The sequence below is a fragment of the Triticum urartu genome, chromosome 6A, assembly GCF_056163025.1.
Source record: "Triticum urartu cultivar PI428250 chromosome 6A, HENAU_Tu73, whole genome shotgun sequence".
NCBI classification, from domain to species: Eukaryota; Viridiplantae; Streptophyta; class Magnoliopsida; order Poales; family Poaceae; genus Triticum; species Triticum urartu.
In genome coordinates this window covers 76752857-76764158 of record NC_141878.1, presented here as the reverse complement: position 1 = coordinate 76764158, position 11302 = coordinate 76752857, and positions in this window count along the sequence as shown.

The window sequence follows — 11302 nt, the reverse complement described above, 5'->3', positions numbered from 1 at the left end:
CTAGGAACATATCAAAAATAAACGAGGAAGCTATTTGCGAGCTATTGATCTAGAACATAGATATGCAAATACTATCAGGACTAAGCTCATGATAAATTTAAGTTCAATTAATCATATTACTTAAGAACTCCCACTTAGATAGACATCCCTCTAGTCATCTAAATGATCACGTGATCCAAATCAACTAAACCATGTCCGATCATCACGTGAGATGGAGCAGTTTTCAATGGTGAACATCATTATGTTGATCATATCTACTATATGATTCACGCTCGACCTTTCGGTCTCGAGTGTTCCGAGGCCATATCTGTATATGCTAGGCTCGTCCAGTTTAACACAAGTATTTCTACGTGTGCAAAACTGTCTTACACCCATTGTAGATGAAAGTTGAGCTTATCACACCCGATCATCACGTGGAGTCTCGGCACGATGAACTTTGGCAATGGTGCATACTCAAGGAGAACACTTGTACCTTGAAATTTTTAGTGAGAGATTATCTTATAATGCTACCGCTGAACTAAGCAAAATAAGATGCATAAACGATAAACATCATATGCAATCAAAATATGTGACATGATATGGCCATGATCATCTTGCGCCTTTGATCTCCATCTCCAAAGTATTGTCATGATCTCTATCGTCACCGGCATGACACCATGATCTCCATCATCTTGATCTCTATCAATGTGTCTTCACATGGTCGTCTCACCAGCTATTGCTTTTGCAACTATTGCTATCGCATAGCGATAAAGTAAAGCAATTACATGGCACTTGCATCTTATGCAATAAAGAGACAACCATAAGGTTTCTGTCACTTGCCGATAACTCCAACAAAACATGATCATCTCATAGAACAACTTATATCTCATCATGTCTTGACCATATCACATCACAACATGCCCTGCAAAAACATGTTAGACGTCCTCTACTTTGTAGTTGCATGTTTTACGTGGTTGCAACGGGCTGAGCAAGAACCGTTCTTACCTACGCATCAAAACCACAACGATAGTTCATCAAGTTAGTGTTGTTTTAACCTTCACAAGGACCGGTCGTAGCCATACTCGGTTCAACTAAAGTTGGAGAAACTGACACCCGCTAGCCACCTGTGTGCAAAGCACATCGGTAGAACCAGTCTCGTGTAAGCGTACGCGTAATGTCGGTCTAGGACGCTTCATCCAACAATACTGCCGAACCAAAGTATGACATGCTGGTAAGCAGTATGACTTGTATCGCCCACAACTCACTTGTGTTCTACTCGTGCATATAACATCTACGCATAAATCTGGCTCGGATGCCACTGTTGGGGAACGTAGTAATTTCAAAAAAATTCCTACGCACACTCAGGATCATGGTGATGCATAACAACGAGAGGGGAGAGTGTGTCCTGATACGTCCATTTTGCATCATGCTTTTATATCGATATTTATCGCATTATGGGCTGTTATTACACATTATGTCACAATACTTATGCCTGTTCTCTCTTATTTTTCAAGGTTTACATAAAGAGGGAGAATGCTGGCAGCTGGAATTCTGGGCTAGAAAAGTAGCAAATATTAGAGACATATTCTACACAGCTCCAAAAGTCCTGAAACTTCACGGAAGTTATTTCCAGAATATATAAAAAATACTGAGTGCAAGAAGTACCAGAGGGGGGCCACCCACCAGCCACGAGGGTGGGGGGCGCGCCCTACCCCCGGGCACGCCCCTGCCTCGTGGGCCCCATGGTGGCCCACCGATGCCCATCTTCTGCTATATGAGGTCTTTCGTCCGAGAAAAAATCATAAGAAAGCTTTTGGGACGAGACTCCGCCACCACGAGGGTGGGGGGCGCGCCCCTGCCTCATGGGCCCCGTGGTGGCCCTTCGATGCCCATCTTCTGCTATATGAGGTCTTTCATCCGAGAAAAAATCATAAGAAAGCTTTTGGGATGAGACTTCGCCGCCACGAGGCGGAACCTTGGTGGAACCAATCTAGGGCTCCGACAGAGCTGTTCTGCCGGGGAAACTTTCCTCCGGGAGGGGGAAATCATCACCATCGTCATCACCAATGATCCTCTCACCGGGAGGGGGTCAATCTCCATCAACATCTTCACCAGCACCATCTCATCTCAAACACTAGTTCATCTCTTGTATCCAATCTTTGTATCCAAGCCTCAGATTTGTACCTGTGGGTTGCTACTAGTGTTGATTACTCCTTGTAGTTGATGCTAGTTGGTTTACTTGGTGGAAGATCATATGTTCAGATCCATTATGCATATTAATACCCCTCTGATTATGAACATGAATATGCTTTGTGAGTAGTTACATTTGTTCCTAAGGACATGGGAGAAGTCTTGCTATTAGTAGTCATGTGAATTTGGTACTCGTTCGATATTTGGATGAGATGTATGTTGTCATCCCTCTAGTGGTGTCATGTGAACGTCGACTACATGACACTTCACCATTGTTTGGGCCTAGAGGGAGGCATTGGGAAGTAATAAGTACATGATGGGTTGCTAGAGTGACAGAAGCTTAAACCCTAGTTTATGCGTTGCTTCGTAAGGGGCTGATTTGGACTTCATCTACAATGGTTAGGTTTACCTTAACACTTCTGTTGTAGTTGCGGATGCTTGCAATGGGGGTTAATTATAAGTGGTATGCTTGTCCAAGTAAGGACAGTACCCAAGCACCGGTGTACCCACATATCAAATTATCAAAGTACCGAACGCGAATCATATGATCGTGATGAAAACTAGCTTTACGATAATTCCCATGTGTCCTCGGGAGCACTTTTCTCTATATAAGAAATTGTCCAGGCTTGTCGTTTGCTACAAAAAGGATTGGGACATCTTGCTGCACTTTATTTACACCTGTTACTTGTTACTCGTTACCAATTACCTTATAACAAAACTATCTGTTACTGACAATTTTAGTGCTTGCAGAGAATACCTTGCTGAAAACCGCTTATCATTTCCTTCTGCTCCTCGTTGGGTCTGACACTCTCACTTATTGAAAGGACTATGATATATCCCCTATACTTTTCGGTCATCAAGACTCTTTTTTGGTGCCGTTGCCGGGGAGTGAAGCGCCTTTGGTAAGGAAAAATTTATATACTGTGCTGAAATTTACTGTCACTTGTTACTCTGGAAAGTAATCCTTTGAGGGGCTTGTTCGGGGTATCTTCACCCTGACCGGTAGAGCAAATAGTTGCTCCTCAACCTACTGGACCTACTGAAAATGAAAAATGTTTACTTCAAAATTCCTTCGGTTATGATAGAGAAATTGCTAGCTAATCCTTTTGCAGGAGATGGAACATTGCATCCCGACTTACACTTAATCTATGTGGATGAAGTTTGTGGATTATTTAAGCTTGCAGGTATGCCCGATGATGTTATCAAGAAGAAGGTCTTCCCTTTATCTTTGAAGGGAGATCCATTGAGATGGTATAGGCTATGTGATGATATGGGATCATGGGACTATAAGCGGTTGAAATTGGAATTTCACTAGAAGTTTTATCCTATGCATCTTGTTCATCGTGATCGTAATTACATATATAATTTTTGGCCTTGCGAAGGAGAAAGCATCGCTCAAGCTTGGGGGAGGCTTATGTCAATGTTATATTCATGCCCTAATCATGAGCTCTCAAGAGAAATGATTATTCAAAATTTTTATGCCCGGCTTTCTGGCAACAATCGCTCCATGCTCGATACTTCTTGTACTGGTTCCTTTATGATGAGGACTATTGAATTCAAATGGAATTTATTGGAGAGAATTAAACGCTACTCTAAAGATTGGGATCTCGACGTATGTAAGAAGTCAGGTATAACACCTAAGTTTGATTGTGTTAAATATTTTATGGATACCGATGTTTTCCGTAAATTTAGCACTAAATATGGACTTGACTCTGAGATAGTAGCTTCTTTCTATGAATCCTTTGCTATTCATGTTGATCTACCTAAGGAGAAGTGGTTTAAATATAATCCTCCCATTGAAACAAAAGTAGTTGCACCTATTAAAGTTGAAGAAAAAACTATCACTTATGATGACCCTGTTGTTCCCACTGCTTATGTTGAGAAACCACCTTTCCCTATTAGAATAAGAGAGAAGTGCATATTTCAACCCTCAACTTTTGCCCTAGTTTAATTTACAACCCCGAACTCCAATACCATCTAAATTACAACCCCTAACTCTCAAAACCGGCCAGGATTCAACCCTCCCCTCTCTGTTGACCGGTTTTGACCTGGTTGACCGGTTTTGACCAGTCAACAGGTCCAGTCAGCATGCCACATCAGCAAAAAATGCAAAATTTCCAAGGAAACAACCTGTAAAATCGAAGAAAATCCAGGAAAATAAATAAGAAATCCAATTTCCGAAAAACACGGAAAATAATAAACGAATTTCCAAAAAAAATACAGAAAAAACCCAAAAACTCACATTCCAGGAAAAAATCATTTTTATTTTCCCTAGCTTTTTTCGCGAACAATTTTTTCGGAATTTTTCCTTTTTGTATTTTTCCCTGATCTTATAGATTTTTATTTACTTTTTCTTGAAATTTTGAAAAAAATTCTGACGTGGCATGCTGATTGGACCCGTTGACTAGTCAAAACTGGTCACCCCAGGTCAAAACAGGTCAACAGGGAGGGGAGGGTTGAATCCTGACCGGTTTTGAGACTTGGGGATTGTAATTTAGACGGTATTAAAGTTCAGGGTTGTAAAATAGACTAGGGCAAGAGTTCAGGGTTGAAATATGCACTTCTCTCTTAGAATAAAGGATCATGCTAAAGCTTCAACTGTGGTTCATAAAAGTAATATTAGCACTTATACACCTCCTAAACAAGTTAAAGTTGAACCTAATATTGCTATTGTTAAAGATCTCTTGGCTGATAATATCGATGGGCATTTTATTTATTTCTGTGATGAGAGTGCTAGAATTGCTAAACATGGTGCTAAAGATAAACATAGACCTATGGTAGGCATGCATGTTATTTCTGTTAAAATAGGAGATCATTGTTATCATGGCTTGCGTGATATGGGTGCTAGTGCTAGTGCAATACCTATCTCCTTATACAAAGAAATTATGCATGATATTGCACCAGCTGAGATAGAAGATATCGATGTTACCATTAAGCTTGCTAATAGAGATACTATTTCACCAATTGGGATTGTTAGAGACGTTGAAGTCTTGTGTGGGAAGGCTAAATATCCTGCTGATTTCCTTGTTCTTGGTTCCCCTCAAGATAGCTTTTGTCCCATTATATTTGGTAGACCCTTCTTGAATACTGTTAATGCTAAGATAGATTGCAAGAAGGATGTTGTTACTATTGGTTTGGATGATATGTCTCATGAGTTTAATTTTTCTAAATTTCATAGACAACCCCGTGATGAAGAATTGCCTAGCAAAGATGAAATTATTTGTCTTGCTTCTATTGATTTGCCTCCTAATGATCCTTTAGAACAATATTTGCTAGACCATGAGATTGATATGTTTATGAATGAAAGAAAGGAAATAGATGAAGTATTCTTTAAACAGGGTCCCATTCTGAAACACAATTTGCCTGTTGAAATCCTAGGGGATCCTCCTCCACGCAAGGGTGATCCCGTGTTTGAGCTTAAACCATTACCTGATAATCTTAAATATGCTTATCTTGATGAAAAGAAGATATATCATGTTATTATTAGTGCTAACCTTTCAGAACACGAACAAGAAAAATTATTGAAAACTCTGAAGAAGCATCGTGCTGCTATTGGATATACTCTTGATGATCTTAAGGGCATTAGTCCCACTCTATGTCAACACAAAATAAATTTGGAGAGAGACACCAAACCAGTTATTGATCACCAACGACAGCTGAATCCTAAGATGAAAGAAGTGGTAAGAAAGGAAATATTAAAGCTCCTTGAGGCAGGTATAATTTATCCCATTGCTGATAGTCGGTGGGTAAGTCATGTCCATTGTGTCCCTAAGAAGGGAGGTATTACTGTTTTTCCTAATGATAAAGATGAATTGATTCCACAAAGAATTATTACAGGTTATAGGATAGTAATTGATTTCCGCAAATTAAATAAGGCTACTAAAAAGATCATTACCCCTTACCTTTTATTGATCAAATGCTAGAAAGATTATCTAAACATACACATTTTTGCTTTCTAGATGGTTACTTCGGTTTTTCTAAAATACCCGTGTCAGCTGATGATCAAGCAAAGACCACTTTTACTTGTCCTTTCGATACTCTTGCTTATAGACGTATGCCTTTTGGTTTATGTAATGCACCTGCTACCTTTCAAAGATGCATGATGGCTATATTTTCTGACTTTTGTGAAAAGATATGTGAGGTTTTCATGGACGATTTCTCCGTTTATGGATCCTATTTTGAAGATTGCTTGAGCAACCTTGATCGAGTTTTGCAGAGATGTGAAGAAACTAATCTTGTTCTGAATTGGGAGAAATGCCACTTTATGGTTAATGAAGGTATTGTCTTGGGGCATAAAATTTCTGAAAGAGGCATTGAAGTTGACAAAGCTAAAGTTGATGCTATTGAAAAGATGCCATGTCCCAAGGACATTAAAGGTATAAGAAGCTTCCTCGGTCTCGCCGGTTTTTATAGGAGGTTCATTAAGGACTTCTCAAAAATTTCTCAGCCTGTGACTAATCTATTACAAAAAGATATTCCTTTTGTCTTTGATGATGATTGTGTAGAAGCATTTGGAATACTTAATAAACCATTGATTTCTTCACCTATTGTTCAGCCACCTGATTGGAATTTACCCTTTGAAATTATGTGTGATGCTAGTGATTATGCTGTAGGTGCTGTTCTAGGGCAAAGAGTTGATAAGAAATTAAATGTTATTCAATATGCTAGTAAAACTCTATACAATGCCCAGAGAAATTATGCTACCACTTAAAAAGAATTTTTAGCAGTTGTTTTTGCTTGTGATAAGTTCAGACCTTATATTGTTGATTCTGAAGTAACTATTCACACTAATCATGCTGCTATTAAATACCTTATGGAAAGGAAAGATGCTAAACCTAGACTTATTAGATGGCTTCTCCTGCTAGAAGAATTTGATTTGCATATTATTGATAGAAAGGGAGTTGAGAACCCCGTTGCAGACAACTTGTCTAGGTTAGAAAATGTTCTTGATGACCCACTACATATTGATGATAGCTTTCCTAATGAACAATTAAATATCATAAATGCTTCTCGAACTGCTCCATGGTATGCTGATTATGCTAATTATATTGTTGCTAAATTTATACCACCTAGTTTCACATACCAGCAAAAGAAAAATTTCTTCTATGATTTGAGACATTACTTTTGGGATGACCCACATCTTTATAAAGAAGGAGTAGATGGTATTATTAGACGTTGTGTACCTGAGCATGAACAGGAACATATCCTACGCAAGTGTCACTCCGAGGCTTATGGAGGACACCATGCTGGAGATAGAACTACACATAAGGTATTGCAATCCGGTTTTTATTGGCCTACGCTACGTCTTGAGCTTGCGTTGGTTTTCCCCGAAGAGGAAGGGATGATGCAGCAGAGTAGCGTAAGTATTTCCCTCAGTTTTTGAGAACCAAGGTATCAATCCAGTAGGAGCCCACGCTCAAGTCCCTCGTACCTGCACAAAGCGATAGCTACTCGCAACCAACGCGATTAGCGGTTGTCAAGCACTTCACGGTCACTTACGAGAGTGAGATTTGATAGATAGAATATTTTTGGTATTTTTGATATAAAGATGCAAAGTAAAAAGTAAAAGCAAAGTAAATACCAAAACAATATAAAAGTGATGGAGATTGATATGATGAGAATAGACCCGGGGGCCATAGGTTTCACTAGTGGCTTCTCTCAAGAGCATAAGTATTCTACGGTGGGTGAACAAATTACTGTTGAGCAATTGATACCATTGGGCATAATTATGAGAATATCTAGGCATGATCATGTATATAGGCATCACGTCCGTGACAAGTAGATCGAAACGATTCTGCATCTACTACTATTACTCCACTCATCGACCGCTATCCAACATGCATCTAGAGTATTAAGTTAAAAACGGAGTAACGCCTTAAGCAAGATGACATGATGTAGAGAGATAAATTCATGCAATATGAAATAAACCCCATCTTGTTATCCTCGATGGCAACGATACAATACGTGCCTTGCTGCCCCTTCTGTCACTGGGTAAGGACACCGCAAGATCGAACCCAAAGCTAAGCACTTCTCCCATGGCAAGAACTACGAATCTAGTTGGCCAAACCAAACGGATAATTCGAAGAGACTTGCAAAGATAACCAATCATGCATAAAAGAATTCAGAGAAGATTCAAATATTATTCATAGATAGACTTGATCATAAACCCACAATTCATCGGTCTCAACAAACACACCGCAAAAAGAAGATTACATCAAATAGATCTCCACAAGAGAGGGGAGAACTTTGTATTGAGATTCAAAGAGAGAGAAGAAGCCAACTAGCTACTAACTATGGACCCGAAGGTATGAGGTAAACTACTTACACTTCATCGGAGGGGCTAGGATGATGTAGAAGCCCTTCGTGATGACGGCCCTCTTCCGGCGGAGCTCCGGAACAGGCCCCAAGATGGGATCTCGTGGATACAGAAAGTTGCGACAGTGGAATTAGGTTTTTGGCTCCTGTTCTGATCTTTTGGGGTACGTGTGTATATATAGAGTTAATTGCATAGAAGTACCACAATTCGGGCATCACATGCAGATTGGTACCATGATTGCTAATTTTTGCGTGTCAGTACCAACATTGGTGTAAGTTTTTGCAAATTAGGCTAAAACGCGTATTTATACGTATTGACGCCCGATCCGACAGCTCGGGCCCACCCGTCAGGTGCCACACTGGCCAATCGGCGCGTGCCCGCGCGTGCACGCGTGCTGACTAGGACGAGCCAATGCGCTGCTGCTCTCCAACCTGGTCCGGTCGCACCAGCTCCAGCCCGGCCGCACCATTCCCCTCCCCTCCTCCTCCTCGCTCGTTTCCTCCGTCGCCGCCGCCCGCGTCCCGACTGCCGGCCGCCGCACCGCCCCGCCGACGCCATGGTTTTGGAGGACGAAAGCAGCGACGACCATTCTAGCCTCCCGTACATGCAGTCTTCCTCCACAGACGGTCTCAACGAGGTCAGTACAGGGTTAGGGTTTCAGATTTGGGATTTCTTGATTTGGTTAATATCGCTAGGTTTTGATTTGGCCATTGTCTTTGTGCGAGCTTCTGCAGGTCCCTTTCAGCATTGAAGATCCATATTACAAGGGGATTGAGCTGGATGTGATGTCTCCATGTAAGAAGCACGGCATGGCATCTGATAGGCTTGTTGCCTTTGAAGGAACAGACACAGGCAGGAGGTTTTTAGCATGTGCACAGCCGGTATGGATTGTAGGATTGTAGGCATACTGATTTTTTTTCTTACTTGGTCAGTGCCATATTGAACTCTGTTTGCTGGAGTACTCTGCTTGCTGTCAACATTTTGGTTCATAGTGGTTAGAGTAGCTTATTTAGGTCAAGCATGAGTATATTTTTCTGGAGTACGATGGCATAATAATTTATGTTGATAGTGGTAGTAGAGTAGCTTACAAATGTTTGAACACTCCTTGATATGAACAGTACAGTAACTAAACTAGTCAGTCAGCTACTCAAGTGGCTACTCCTCTTGTTAAGTGTAGTGGTTGATGCTAACATAGTAATTTATGTTAATAGTGGTAGTAGAGTAGCTTACAAATGTTTGAACACTCCTTGATATGAACAGTACAGTAACTAAACTAGTCAGTCAGCTACTCAAGTGGCTGCTCCTCTTGTTAAATGTAGTGGTCTGATGCTAACATAGTAATTTATGTTAATAGTGGTAGTAGAGTAGCTTACAAATGTTTGAACACTCCTTGATATGAACAGTACAGTAACTAAACTAGTCAGTCAGCTACTCAAGTGGTTGCTCCTCTTGTTAAATGTAGTGGTCTGATGCTAAATTTAGACATTCTTTTTGGCAACTGCAGTGATTTTGTGTAATTACTTGCTGTATGAACTGTTTTGTTGTTGTTGTTGTTGTTGTTTTTGCAGGAAGGTAGAAATTGTGGCTTTGTTGAATGGGTTGATCATCAGTGGCCCCCAACAATGCAGAATGCATTGTTGAAGCTATGGGCAATGGTTGAAGATGCCAAAAGTGCTAGGGTGAATGACAATCTTGAAAGTTCTTTCACTATCCACCAACTGACAGAAGAGAAGAACAAGCTGGAGGCCAACTATGAAAAGCTAGTCCAAGATGTGCATGAGCTGATGAACTTCCAGGAAGATAAGGTGGTGGATTTCAGACATCTGCAGTCTGCCATTACATATCAGCAGGAGGTAAGAAAAGAACTGATTGATGATATGAAGGCAAAGATGGCAACTGAGATGGCAAAGAAAGATGCAGAGACCTAGCAACTTACTCAGAAGTATGAGGTGCTGCTCAACCTGACAAGATCTCAAGCAACAGTCATTCAGAACTTGAAGTTGAACAAAATGTATTGCTCTGTATGGATCAGTTTCTTATTATGTATGGATATGCTGATTATGCAGATGGATATGTTGATGATGGTACATTATGACAATGTTGTAGCAAACCAGACAGTACATTGCAATAAAAGAGGAACAAGACTCACTAAATCTCATTGCATCATAAGATAACTTCACTGATCCATTACAACTTGATCAATTACAACTTGGCTACAACTGAACGAACTAACTAACTTAATATCTTGCCTGCAACTAAGCCAAGCACAAATATAGTGAAAAGAAACAGCACATTGTGAAATTTGGCCCTAATCCCTGCAATCTCTGCATTCTTCTCTCTGAGTTGAGTTTGCAGAGACAGAAACATGGCCTCCCTTGTGCCATCATCTTCACTTGGAGTCAGGATTGGAAATTGATCTTCAGATCTAGCAACAGTTGCACCTTTAAGCCTCCATACTTCATCACGCAGATCCCCAATGAGCTCACTCCAGAATGTGGGCAATGGATCATCATGCCATTGCACAAATCCATAGCCACCGTGCTATTAAGATACACAAGCAAATTTCACCATGCTGCCACATACTATTGCACAGAAGAAAAAGGAAGAAAATTAGGGCAAAAAACAACACTCACCATAGCATCCATGCAGCTATAGTACGTCCTACCAGGGTTCTGCCTGCTCCAGGAGATCCATCTTGGCGCCTTCCTCGGAGTTGAGCAGTGGCACATCACTGGAGGCTTGTATGCCATTGGGTTCTCGCGGTAGCGCACCGGCGAGCGCGACTCCCCCCCTCCTTCCTGCAGCTCGACGAAATCC